The following is a 13,856-nucleotide window of genomic DNA, read 5'->3' as shown; positions in this document are numbered from 1 at the left end:
GCCGGAGCTGGCCCTCTCAATGCCACAGTGGTGCAGATTGCACTGGCTGGCTCCTTGCATCCGTTGTTCTGACTGATATACAGCCAGTATGTGGTTTGCGATATCCATTGAATTTGGTATGTCTGTAGTAGAGAAATCGTTGTCTGTAGTGTCCCTGAGCTGACTGAAAGGCACCTTGCAGCCGCTTGCAGAAGGGCTTTGGTGGATTCATAGGGAGACCCTAAGTGGATGAAGTTACCCCTATAATTTATAGGAGCAAGCCTCACAGTCACAATTAGTCTCCATCCTCAGAACTGTCAGCTGTGACAGCTGGTAGCTCGCTCAGCTGATTAACTTCCTTATTTTGATGGCTGAGTCACCCCTCTGTCCCACCAGTATTGCCCCCCTTTAGAGTCCCTTACCACTTCAGAAATGCTCTCCCCGAGCCTCACTTCCACAACTGTGGATCCCTGGCTGACACTGCATGCTCCCACAGGACATGATTCACCTCACATACACAGCCCCCATTATGCCCACTCTGGCCATGGAACTCTACATCCATCTTTGGACTGCTGCAGATACTGTATCTCAGCACCCAGTGGAGGGTAGGAAGAACTAAGCTGGTAACTTTGCTCCTAACAGCCCCTCAACTACTAGCTGCTTCTCTTCCTCCAGACCCAATAAGCCATGGAAAGCTGATAAATATACCAGCCCTCACTTGAACTGGTATAAGGTAGCACTTATACCAATTCAGAGTGGCTATTATGGACACACTCCACCTGGTGGTGTTGTAATCAGTGCTACACAAAACACAAGTCATGATGCCTGACAGAGATCTCTAATTTGGCAAGAGCCCTGTCTACACTGCCACTTTACAGCACTGAAACTTGCAGCGCTTGGGGTGTTTTTTCACACTCCTGAGTGGGAAAGTTGCAGCGCTGTAAAGTGCCAGTGTAGACCAGCCCTAATTTGGGAGTTATCATGGTCCAAATGCAGACCATATTTGGCACTAGATGTTATTCCATCTGAGATACCAGTTATCAAACAGGCAGCTCTTCAGGGACTGAAAGTGCTACAAGTTTTAAAGATTACTATTTCTATAGAAATTCAGGGGATAATAATAAACAAAAATCAGTTATAAAAGGCATCAAATTACTTGCTTTTTGGTGCTTTGAACTAAAAATTCCTGCAGTGGGTGGGAAAGCAATTAGTGGAGATTTTTTCGTTTGTTCCATTTCTTTGTAATTGTTACAGCAGGAGGGGCAATTCAGTAGCTCATTATGACTAGCTGTGAAGGAGGAGAGAGGGAAAGGGAGAAAAAGCTTTGATTTTTCCTTTAGTGAAGCTGGAGTCACTCATTCACATTTCTAACCTGCACAAGACCTGAAGTCCTGTGTCCATCCTCAGAGTCAGCTCAGTATGTACTGTTGATTTCCTATTGGGCCTGCTCTCGCTTCTTTGAATTTAAAACAAAAGTGTTATCAGGAGGGCACATTTCTGCTGATGATTTTGAGGAAGCTTTATTATCATTATACTAACAGCAGAGGGAGCCCTAGCTCTACTAAAGCTCCTTTGTTGATCATTAAAATACAAAGCAACAAACACAATAATTGTTGTTGTTTTTTTGCTGTGCAGTATGTCCTCGCAGATGAAGCTTTAATCTATATCGTACATCTCTGTTGCTGTAAATTCATGCTCCATTATACCACCATATGCTTTGATTCACTCAGAGGAAGCTGCGGCAATCCTAACATTTTGTTTTGGCTTCATAGCTGTTTATACTGCATGTTTGATTGCATATTGTTTTCTCACACACTTAAAGGTTATGTCTTAATAAGTTGTTTTAAACAAGTTTATTAGCAATGAGCCTGCAGTTGATGAGTTTTTATGTCATGAGAAGGTATCATTGCAATTACTGACAATTACACTATGAGTTTCGAGAGACAGAAGGAGAGTTTAGCCCATTAAAAAGAATCTGGAGGCATGAAGCACAGTGTTTTGGTTTTTATCTCGTTGTCTAGTCAGCTGTCTATTTGCTTTTTTGTGTATTTTTAGGTAATACATATTGATGCTTCTTTGATGCAAGCTGGACTGTTTCATAGCTGAAAGCATGAAGGTACAGAAGCAGGTTTTTCAGAATGATTCACAGATTGATTGAGCTTCTCCATGATATCTGAATATTTTAGTGGGGGATTTAAATTATTATTAAGTAAAATTAGTTCTTTAATCTTTTTACACACAGTAATAGGTCCACAGAGTCTTAAGTACCATTTTTGTAAATGAACAAAGGTGCAGTATTCCTGCTTTTCCAACTGCTCAAAGGTCTGGTTCTAAATCTTTCAGTACATTTTATGATTAACTATGTTTCTCCTACAAATGGTCACTAATATATCCAGCCTAAATTTTCAAAAGTAACTAATGATTTTGAATACCTCCGTTTTTGTGTGTTCAAGCCGAGGGATCTTAAAAAGCCCTGTTTTTAGAGGCTGGGTGCTCTGCTCTTTCTGGAAATCAGGCCCCTTGAAGATGGTTCAAGTGGAGCGCCCCAAAATTGAGCGACTTTTTTAAACATTTAGGCCTAATTGCTTGTGAACAGAGGAATCAAAAGGAAGAATATGGAATGTGTCATAGTTGTCACAGAAATGAAACAACATTTTGCGTATGTTGCGTGCTAGACTAAACATAAAGTCAGATTTCACACTCAGGTACATAGGTACAACTGTAAGTGAAGTCAGTGGGAGTTGCACCTGTGTAACTCTGGATGTAATGTGATTCACAAAGAGCAAACATGTGTAACACTGACAGACCCTGGTGGTTGTGGGCCAGGATCAAACCTGGCATCTCTGGAGCTTAATGCATGAGCCTCTACTGCATGAGCTAAAAAAAACATCTCCCTTAGCCAAGGCTGCAGCAGACTCTTCAATCTCTAGCTGGTCTAGGTGTCACACCAAGCAGGCATGGGTTATATACTTCCCTTAGCTGAAGAAGCGTATCCCTGGCTTCAGAGACTTCCTAGTTGATATCCTGGACAGGCTCCTATTTTTAACGCCAACAGATCCTGGTTGGCAGCGGCATCAAACCTGGGACCTCAGGAGCTTAATGCATGAGCTTCTACTACATGAGCTAAAAGACTCATCTTTCTGAGGCCTGGCCTACATTAGGAAGGGGGATCGATCTAAGTTACGAAACTTCAGCTACGTGACTAACGTAGCTGAAGTCGACGTACTTAGATCTACTTACCGCGAGGTCTTTGCGGTAAGTTGAGTGCTGATGCTCCCCCCTATGCTTCTTGCTCCGGTGGAGTACCGGAGTCAACGGGAGAGCGCTCGGCAGTCGATTTATCGCGTCTTCACTAGACGCGATAAATCAACCCCCGCTGGATCGATCACTCCAGAGATAAGTGTAGACATGCCCTTAGTCAAGGCGATTAGCAGACTCTTCAATCTATAAACTAGCTGATCTAGGTGCTAGTAGAATGTGACAGAGTGCCACACTCAACAGGCGTGGGTTACACATGCTATAAATGTAACGAACCATTTGTGACTATTATTTGAGTTAGTAGAAACAAATCTAATTTGGTAACTACCTACAGTATTTTTATACCATCCTTAAGAAGATTCCTAAGGACCTTCAACATTTAAGAGTCTCAGGTGTCTATAAACTTTATATGGAACATCTTAAACATATTGGGCATGATTCACCAGTGCTTTAACCCACTTTCACATCAGTGTTTCCATCAGTGGTTACGCTGATGTAAAACTGGAGTAACACAGTGGTGAATCCAACCCAATATCACTTACACTGTGCCTCATTCAATAACATGGGCCAGATTGTGAGCTCATGGTTTTAGAGTGGTGTAACTAAATTCACTTAAATGGAATTATTCCTGATTTACATCACTGTGAGATCAGACCCCATTTGTTTAATATGTCTTAGCATGTAAGGTAACTTTCACTATATGCCAAATAGCTTTTGCACTAGCACCCATTATTTATGCTTGATGCAAAGACTGCTGAGGTTTATAAGCAAGTAAATATTCTAGGAATTTGACCAACCTGCAAAGGACAGAGAGTGGAGGAGTCAAGCACTAGAGTGAAAACAGTGAATGCGATGTCTTGAATGGCGTGGGATCCTTTGGTCAGACTGGATCTAGAAAGCTGTGATATTCTCCCCTTTCATCCCACACCCTAGTTATTATCAGTTATTTACACTTATCTTAAAGAAACCAAGACACTGAAGGATTAAAGATTTTATTCTAATATATATATCTTTTTGTTATACCACACTGTCAAATATTTCATATTGCTGATGTTTATATATTATTTAGGCTTAATCTATTTGAAAATTTCTAGGTACTGTTGAACATGTGAGGAACTCTGATGTTCTAAGAAACTTGGCAGTTGCCCCAGAGAAGCCTGAAATTCCTATTTATAGGCTGTTTATCACTGTTACTCTTTTTTTAAACTGTCTATGTACTGTTCCTGAAATTCTGATCCACCCAAAAATTAATCCCTAAAGTCTTCTAAGGGAATCTAATTACTTAATTAATGATGAAAGGTTGTTGCTACTGTTACTAAAATAATATGTTTCACAGATATTACAAAATGTTCATTTAACAACATTTGAGAAAAATCACCAAGTTGGAATATTGTACTCTTTAAAATTGTGATTGTCTAGCTGAGGAAGATGATCAACATCAATAGGTTGGCTATGCGCTAAAGATATATTATCAGTCTAGTATAATAACAGAAGAAGAGGACTTAACTGTGTATTTTGAAGATGTGTCTAACTCCAGGAAATAGTTTTTGATTAGCAAAAGTTTCATTTCCAAGAACTGTGAGGTTTAATTTCAAACAGTAGGTGGCTCACAAAGACTTTTCCCTTAGATTCCTATAGTTTATCTTACACAAGCATTCGCATGACCCTTATCATCCGTATAAAAGTACTACTGTATTCTGTAACAATAGCCAAAAAATTGCAGCAGCACTATGGCAGGCTCCCGTGTTATGGCCTATTACGGCTCCATCTTGTAGTACTTTATTGATGGAGCATATAGAAGAATTCCTTGTTTCCTAATGAGACACTGCCAGTCATTTATGACCCAAAATAATGGTTTTCTAAAAACAATATTTTACAGAATTTAAAATAAATAGAAATAACTCCATGGTTTTCTCCTAAATTCCAGTAGAAACATTTTTTAACAAATAAACATGCCCTTGCAGTGTTGACAACCTAACCATCGCAGAATTTTGCCATTTCATGAAAAACTACATATTAAACGATCGAGAAATTAATTACAAACAAAAGCAAAATTGACCAGTGCATTCAGCATTCATTCTGAGAGAAATTAAATAAAGTCACATAAATGAAAGTAAATTAAATTATTAAAATTCCTTCACTTTTAATAATCTATGGGGATATTTGTAACATAGTAATGTGTTTTATTTAAAAAATATATCATTAATCAATCAGCATTTGGTCACTGTTACTCATATCAGGCCTGATCCAAAGCCCTTTGAAGTCAATGGAAAAAATTTCCATTTTATTACACTTATGAGAAATTCCATTCAAGTCAATAGGGTAATTTGCAATGTAGGGTTCTACTCAACCTGAACAAGGGTAGCAGAATTGGGCCCTTAATGAGTATATTTTGGAAACATTAAAAATAAAATTGTTTTTATATGTAATCAATTTCATTTTTAATGACAAATGCAAAATAAGATATTAAAAATATTTTACTTTAAAAATATTAAGGAAAAGACTGTTTGAGGGTGTGAGGGATGGAATGTAAGGATCGGGGGGGAAGCTTTTCCAGACTGGAAAAGAGAGAAGTGAGGAATGGAAAATCTTTCTAAACCAATTCTTTGTGAGCACTTCCATGTTTGAAGTGATGTGTATATATATATATTGTAGGCTTTTCTGACTGCATCCCTCTTTGGGTTCAACACTGATCATCCTGAAATAATAATGAAAATTCTCAGATGCTTACCCTATTGATACCATCAGATCAGCACAGCATATTTCAACACTTTTATACTAGTTATACTTTTAAGGCCTGACACAGAGCTCCCTGAAGTCAATGAAAAGGTCCTATTGATTTCAGTGGGCCCTGGATCAAGACCTTAGGTCTTAAGCCAGCAAAGCACTCAATGAATGAATATGAATAACTTTCCGCACCCGAGAAATACCATTAAAATCAACATTAAAATTTGCTATCTTTGTGCTATCACTTGTAAAGATCCACCATTATGGGCAAGGTGCCAATTGTTGCCAGTAGTATCATCTAAAATTCCCTTGAGCAGTATTTTAAATAAGAGACTGATATCCCTCCATCTCCCCCATCCTTTGACTGGTACCTGATTTTCTAATAAATATCTGCAATAAAACTGCTTTATCATGCTCACAGTTAAACAAAATTATAGTTTTAGAGCACCCAGTCCTCTTTACTTTGGCCCCAAAGCTTCTCTTTATATTGTTGTAGCTCATTCTCTGTCTATATGTCTTGGTCCTGTATTTGTATGCATCAAGAGCAGCTGTGGTTAATGAGCTGGTGCACAATAGGGTCAATAAAACATATGTAGTGTGCATTGTTAGCACATATATAAAAGTGATTAGCAACCTATAGATTAAAACAGAACTGGCTTTTTTAAAAAAATTTGGATCTTAATACTATCTGTAATAACTCAGCAGTCTTCTGTAATAATATTGAATGTATCTGTAAAATTTCTACAAGCTGGATTTCAGAGTCACTTATTCATTGTGTTAATTAATGACAAATGTAGAATAAATTGTCTTGTGTTCCTTTCCTACGAATTTTTATTCTTACTTTATTTCAGATTCAAACCGGAATTTAATTTGAACAGAACATTGTAACTGCATTAACACAGTCAAGAATCATCATTTTTAGACCAACTGAACAGGTTAAGCGACTCTGTGATAACAGAGGTGAGGGTTACCCTTGTTCATTATCTGTGTTTGCAGCTGAATATTGCATGTTCTGTTCTCAAGCACTGACATTCCTAAACTCCCATGTAAATCACTGAACCATAAGTAATATGGGTTAGACAATCTAGGAATTTCTTACTGAGCTAAAGCAAAGCAAATGTGTAATTTGTAGTCACTAGTAGTATTGTTTTAAGTAACAAACTTAGATTTTCTCATTTTCACTAAAGCTGTTAATTTAAGGGTTTCAGCTTTCCTTCTAAATGAGATAGGGTAGTTTACCTTTGATCTCATGCAACTGAATTGCTGATTTAAAAAAAGATCTTAGATGCTACTTCTTTGGAATTTGACAATGGAGATGTTGAAGTGTGGATCTACCAAAATGTGATATGTAAAAAATGGCACCTTCTTACTCAACAGATCTCCCTATATATACTGAATCATATCTGCCTAGTTTAGTGACAAAAAATAAGTTTTTTCTTTTACTCCCTTCAGAAGTAACACAGCTCTGGGAGAGTGAACTAGATTCTATACCTTCTTTTGCCTGTTTAACAGAATTCTAACATTTACTTACATATTGGAACTGCATGGGATCTCGTTCTCCTTTCACGTAAGACCTGTTCACGCTAGCTAGATGAATTTTAAAAATGTGTTAGCTAACATGTTTTAATTAACATGTTTCAAATCCGTAGCATAGAAAGAGCAAGTTTTAAGTGAACACCAGGCTTCAACTCAGCCAGCTAGTACATGCTAAAATTCAACTTGTCTACATTAGAATTTTAGAATGTGTAATGTGGAACACAATGGAGGTGAGGAATGTTCGAAGAGGACATAGCATGTTTAACTGGGAATGAATTCCTTAGTCCCAGTCTGTAGCAGCCAGTGCTCATCTGCTGCACATCTGTTTCCATGGCATATGGACAGAAGTAGTGAACATAAGCTGCTATTCCGCACCGCCATATGCATTTTTGTAGGACAAGAGATCTGTACAATTTGTGGACCTACTGGCCACATTCTGCCTCACCATGCTTTTTCATGATATATAATGGCCCGCAGAATCTTCTTTGCTCCACCACTGCTTTTCATTCTCCCTGCCTGTGCAGCAGAACAACAGTAATTCTACAGGGCTACAGTTTTTGCTGTAACCCTTCCCCGGGCCTCAGGATTTCAGCCATAGGATTCAGTTCCTAAATTACAGGAGATTATTATAGCCGCTCTGACTAAGTCATTATATATAGTAATTTGAGTTCTTTTGGCGTTTTCATTACAATTATATAATCCAGTTTTTATATTTCAGCTAAATAACTTGCTTCAAAATGGAATTTGGCAAACAATTTCTGAGCTCAAGAACAAAGAATTGCTAAATATGTAGATGCTATATATAGGTAACTTCATCCATTCCTCACTCAGGCAAAACTTCCATTGAAGTCAATGGGAATTTTGACTAAGACAGACTTAGTCGTGGGTGTAGATTTGCCTCTGTGTGTGTGTGTGTGTGTGTGTATTCAAAATGTTTGAGTATTTTTAACTTCTGAAGGCTTTAAAATGGTAGTTAGCTAAGTTAAGATATGAATATACATTTGTATTACTCAAAAGCTGCATTGATTTAAAACATGCAAATGAGCTAATTACTGTAAACCTGACATTTTCTAGCAGTGTATATGAGATTTTATTCTTTATTATTCACTAAACCTGGATATTTGCAATGATAATTGTTGTGTCATTCAGTATGACACACATGCTAATTCAGATCTACAGTACAAAGCACCTTCCCAAATAAGCACACACAAATGTTCAGCACTGTCACCTTGTTCAGAGTTATTTAAACAGCCATTAACTTCAAGAGAGAGTTGAAATAAATCTGAACTAATTACTGTTTTGTTTCCTTCTCTGGGAATTCAGGAAATTGGAAGCAACTAATGCTTTATGGCTGTTTGGTAGAAATTTTGAGGAGGTCTTTTTCTCATTGAAGCACACAGGATGTCTCAACCTTTTGACCTGTCCAGCACAAATGTTGTCCTGCCGAATCATTTGTGTCCAGTGCTGTACAAGGCAAAGGTGAAGTGGAGACTCCATTCTAATACCTCTCTCTGTATTTTCATGCAGATCATTGAGATAAGGAGCCAACCATTAACTCTACATGTTCACACCAAGCATTTTTTCCCCATTTTCGATTTCAGTCCAGTACACTACTTGAGTTGTATTAGTAATTATATTCTTTAACCATAAGCATGGAAGCTTAAAAGGAGAGCCATATTAAAGTTCTTGACTTGGAATAATTCATCATACATGATGCTCATACATGGCATAGATTTCTGTCCATCTGTTAGAGCAGTGATTCTTAACCTACTTACCACTGTGGGCCGCATATGCAGCTCTTATGTGTGATGTGGGCTGCATCCGCACAATAATATACTAGCTGTATGGCCCTGAGGATGTCACATGGGCTGCAGTTATGTGCTGATTGGGCCACAAGCAGCCCATGGGCAGCAGGTTGAGAACCACTGCGTTAGAGTGTCTACAGATGAGGTGATTGTCAGTTTTGAAAGGACAGAGTTTCCAAGCATAGAAGGTTAGTCTGTGTAAAAGCTCAATTTTCCATTTCCATTTTCTTTATTACTTGCTATGTCACATTATTATCACATGCTTCCATAGGCTTAATCTCAAACAATTGTACATTAACACATCAAACAAAGACTTTCTCTTGGCTTCCTCCTTTCATTCTGTATCACTGCTGGGCTATCTGCCTATGGCAGTGGAAAGGCATAAGCACCTTAGCCAGAAACAGTTACAATAATCTATTAATAGTGTTGGTTGCAGAGAGACTCCCTTGTTGTGACTGCAATTTTATGAAGTTTTATCTGTCTCACATGTGCATCTTTTTCATGCTGAAAGTAAATCATGTTTTTCTGGACAGAGAAGAAGCCATGCATTAAGATGTTAAGTGTATTTTTCATAATTTAAAATACAAGAGGAAGTCCTCTCTTAGAGCCTCTGTATTGGCTATACATATCCTCATGACATTTGTAATCTCTTGTGAGGGTTTTTAGCAGGGGAAAGTGACATTACTTGTGTGTTCCAAATGACCCTCTCAAATGCAGTTCCTCAGCAGAGGATCTTTACAGACACTCAAGGATGCTGTATGCTACAAGGATCAGCAAAACATGGGTCCTAGATACTAGAGTGATGGGAGCAATGCAAATGGCATAGATAAGTGTATGGAGGGGATGGTATGATGGGATAGCCTAATTCTGGCAATTAATGGATCTTTATTAGCGGTAAATATGCCCAATGGCCTGTGATAGGATGTTAGATGGGGTGGGATCTGAGTTACTACAGAGAACTCTTTCCTGGGTGCTGGCTGGTGAGTCTTGTCCACATGCTCAGGGTTTAGGCAATTGCCATATTTGGGGTCAGGAAGGAATTTTCCTCCAGGGCAGATTGGCAGAGGCCCTGGAGGTTTTTCACCTTCCTCTGCAGCATGGGGCACGGGTCACTTGCTGGAGGATTCTCTGCACCTTGAGGTCTTTAAACCACGATTTGAGGACTTCAATAATTCAGACATAGGTTAGGGGTTTGTTACTGGAGTGGGTGAGTGAGATTCTGTGGCCTGCGTTGTGCAGGAGGTCAGACTAGATGATCATAATGGTCCTTTCTGACCTTAAAGTCTATGAGATAAATTTGACAGACATTTTGGTTAAGTTACTTGTCTGTACTAATCCACTTTATATTTTCTAAACACAGTTGCAGAGACAGAGGAAGTCTGCAATGGGATCTCTGCCACTTCTGGTGGTTCCAGAGTGCTAGGAGCAGTAGATTAGGTGCATAATCATCATGAGGATGAGGAAATGTATAAGAATTATAAACTGCTGTCATAGGCAGATCATTGCATATGGCTACCATAAAGTGTATACTGCATTCTGTGACTATGCGCACATTATGCATAAGAGCCACCTGTTTTCCTTTCCGAGCATCCACCAGCATCTACCAAGTTATGCTTTGAGTACTTGTAGTGACCCATCAGGCATGGAGAGGGAGGGGAGAGGGAGATCTGTGAAAGGTTTGTTTGTTGCTGCAAGTTTCACAACATAGTAGTCAATAAATCACTTTCCCTTGGGAAGGAAATGAATAAGCAGACCTGGTTTGGAGCCTGCATTGACCATGCTTCTCTAAGAGGTGGATTTCAGAGGAGATTGTAAAACATAGTGACTTCCAAAATAAAAGATACTACTCAGTTACAGTATCCCCCTCACCAACTCCTTTCCCCCCTTATGTTTCAAGAGTACTAGTGGGATAGATTGTATCTATTGCTATGAAAATCACTAAGTTCGTAAAGTACTTCTTTTTATATAATGTGCCAGTCAACAACTATCTAAGCATAAGGGCAACGGAGGCCTGATCTACTCTACAAACTTAGGTTGATGGAAGCCACACTACTACTACTACACTACTAGGTCCCTTCTGCCAACCTAACTCACCTGTAACAGCAACTTAATTACTCCACCTCCACAAGAGGCATAGTACTTAATTCGATGTTGATGAGTCAACAGGCAGTGTGGACACAGCGTTATGTAAATGGACTGAATTGGCCTTCAGGAGGTGTCCCACAATGCTCAGTTGTGACCTCTCTGGTGAGAGCATTCAAATCTGCTGCACAGCAGCCAGGTATACAGGAAACAGCTCCTCCCCTGTTCAACCCCAGGAACTTTGGAATTCCCATTTCCTGTATGATCAGCATGGAGAGCTCGCCAGCCTAGCTGATCATGGTGACTCAATGCCCCAAAGGTGCTCCAGCCTGGAGTACACAGGGGGTGGTGGACCTTATTGGTCTGTGGGGAGAAAAATCTGTGCAGGCACAGCTCTGATTCAATAGAAGAAATACAGACATCTATCCAAAGACTGTATGAGGCATGGGGGACGAGGGCTACAGCAGTGCTGCATGAAAATCAAAGAACTTTGGAGGCGTACCAGAAGACAAGGGGGGCGAACAGTAATTCTGGTTCTGCACCACAGACATGCCGCTTCTACAATGAGCTGCATATGATTATTGGTGGCATCCCCACCACTACCCCCAAATGCAGCATGGACACCTCCCATGAGTCTGAGTCCCGGGCCACCTCACACAACAACAAGGTGGGCATTCTAGATGAGGAATGATTTAGGTGCATTAGGAGGAGAAGAAAGGGAGACAGGCAAGTAGTGGATCCATTCTCCCTGAGAACCAGGAGCTGGTTTTATCCCCGGAGCCTAGCTGGTCGCAGGACAGCATGATGTCCAAGCGTGATGCTGGGGAAGGCACCTCTGGTGTGTATGAAATTCCAAACAAATTGTAGGGGTTACATGCTCTTATATTTTATGTTTAATCTGAAGAAAAAGTGAGGTGCTGTGGGTATCTGCTTCCCAGTGGCTGCTCCAGCTACACAGAGGGTACTCCCTGGAAAAGACTGGTTATGTGCACAGGGATGCCCTGGCAATCCTCCATGGAGATCTCTAGGAAACTTTCATAGAGGTACTCTGCATCCTTTGCAGAAGGTTTCTGGGGAGGGCTGTCTTATTTCTTCCATCACTGTAGGATACTTCCCCATGCCACTCCAATATTAACTCTACTGGCATCATTGTGGTACACAGCCTTGCAGCATAAGGACCAGGTCTGTACACAGACACTTGCAGCATCTGCTCCCTTGCCTCCTTTGTTACCCTTAGGAGACTGATATCACATAGGAGAAATGGCAGAAGTTTTCATTACAAGTGTTCCTACTGCAAACAATAGAGCATGTGATCCACTACCCATGGTGACTTCCAGGTCCCTCAGCCACACTTTTCCTAACATGCTGGTGGTTTGGTTGACAGGAATCGATGTTGACCTCAGATTCTGCAAGTCCAGGGCTACTACTACCAGCAGCATTAAGGGAAAGAGGGATGGACTTCCTGTGTTCTCTCATGGCCTCAACCCCCGACCCACCCACACCAAGTTGGACAAAGACAGCAATTTGGGAGGCTTAATGCTGGTCCCTGGTCTCAAAGCAATGTCCATGTTTCTAGGGGGAGAGGGCATTGTCCACCTGTGCTCCCAATGCAGGTTTGCCACAAGTTGCAGAACAAGACCCATCGCCCATGCCGCAAGACCATACTCACCATGGCTGGAACAGCAAACCAGTTCATTGAATAGCTAGGGATTCTGAGCATGTTCTGGCTTGCACTTGAGTGTAATAAGGGGAGTGTTTTTTAAATAGCAACCTGGCACTAGACCCAGGGAATGCGCTGACAATGGTTGCCTTGTACTTTTCATGCCTTATAGTGGAAAGCTTGGCCTTTGGCACATCCTCCACACCGGCTGAGAGGCTTTTGCAGATTAGAAGGCAAAAAAAGAGGACGCATGATGACGTTCACTGAGATAACAAACACCTCTAACAGCTGAGATGGAGTTAAGAACTTAGAAGATTTCATTGTCTGAAAAACTGGACATGGACTTGGAGAGCAACCCAGAAGCATGAGCGTGTCATGCAGGAAGAGATGCTTCAGATTATGAAGGGCCAATCAGTTATGTTGAGGCATCTGGCTGAACTTCAAGAACAGCAGCTTGAGGCTAGACTCCCTCTGCAGCCCCTGTCTGCAAGCATCGCCCTGTTCCCAATCCCCCTCTCCTAAATGTTCCTGGAGGTGATGGTAGGGAGGTGCAATATCCCTTTCACTCAGCACCAGGAAAGGATACCAAGAACAAAAGGCGGCCATTCAAAGACATTTGATGGTCAAGACTACGGTACTTTTGACAGACAAGCTGACATGTTTTCTCCCCTTCCAATTTTATCACACTGTTTACTCAAGGTTCAATTATTTTCCTGTTTTTTCAGTTTCTGTGTGTGTGTGCAATAAAAGTAAAAGTTTCAAGAATGAAATGCTTTTTATTGTTTCCAGTCATAGGAGTTTGGGGAGGG

This window comes from Chrysemys picta, chromosome 14 (genome assembly GCF_011386835.1).
Source record: "Chrysemys picta bellii isolate R12L10 chromosome 14, ASM1138683v2, whole genome shotgun sequence".
NCBI lineage: Eukaryota > Metazoa > Chordata > Testudines > Emydidae > Chrysemys > Chrysemys picta.
This window is presented reverse-complemented; position numbering follows the sequence as displayed.